Genomic DNA, 283 nt, shown 5'->3' on the forward strand with positions numbered 1-283 from the left:
GAATTTGAGTTTAATTTTAATATATTGACAGTATAAAACGTTTTACATAATCATACAATCACATCTATTTTTTTTAAATAATTATTCATACAGTCAATATAAAAAATAATTATTTTTACTAATATAATATTATATGATTAAATACACATATAAAATTACTTTATATTGATAATACATAAAAATTAAATACATAAAATTAAACTTAAGGGAATGACTTAGTCTTAAAGCCAAATAATGCGTGGTGTATGTAGTACTGACAAAACCTGCGGATTCTCCCATGTCA

Source organism: Arachis ipaensis, chromosome B05 (assembly GCF_000816755.2).
Source record: "Arachis ipaensis cultivar K30076 chromosome B05, Araip1.1, whole genome shotgun sequence".
Lineage (NCBI taxonomy): Eukaryota > Viridiplantae > Streptophyta > Magnoliopsida > Fabales > Fabaceae > Arachis > Arachis ipaensis.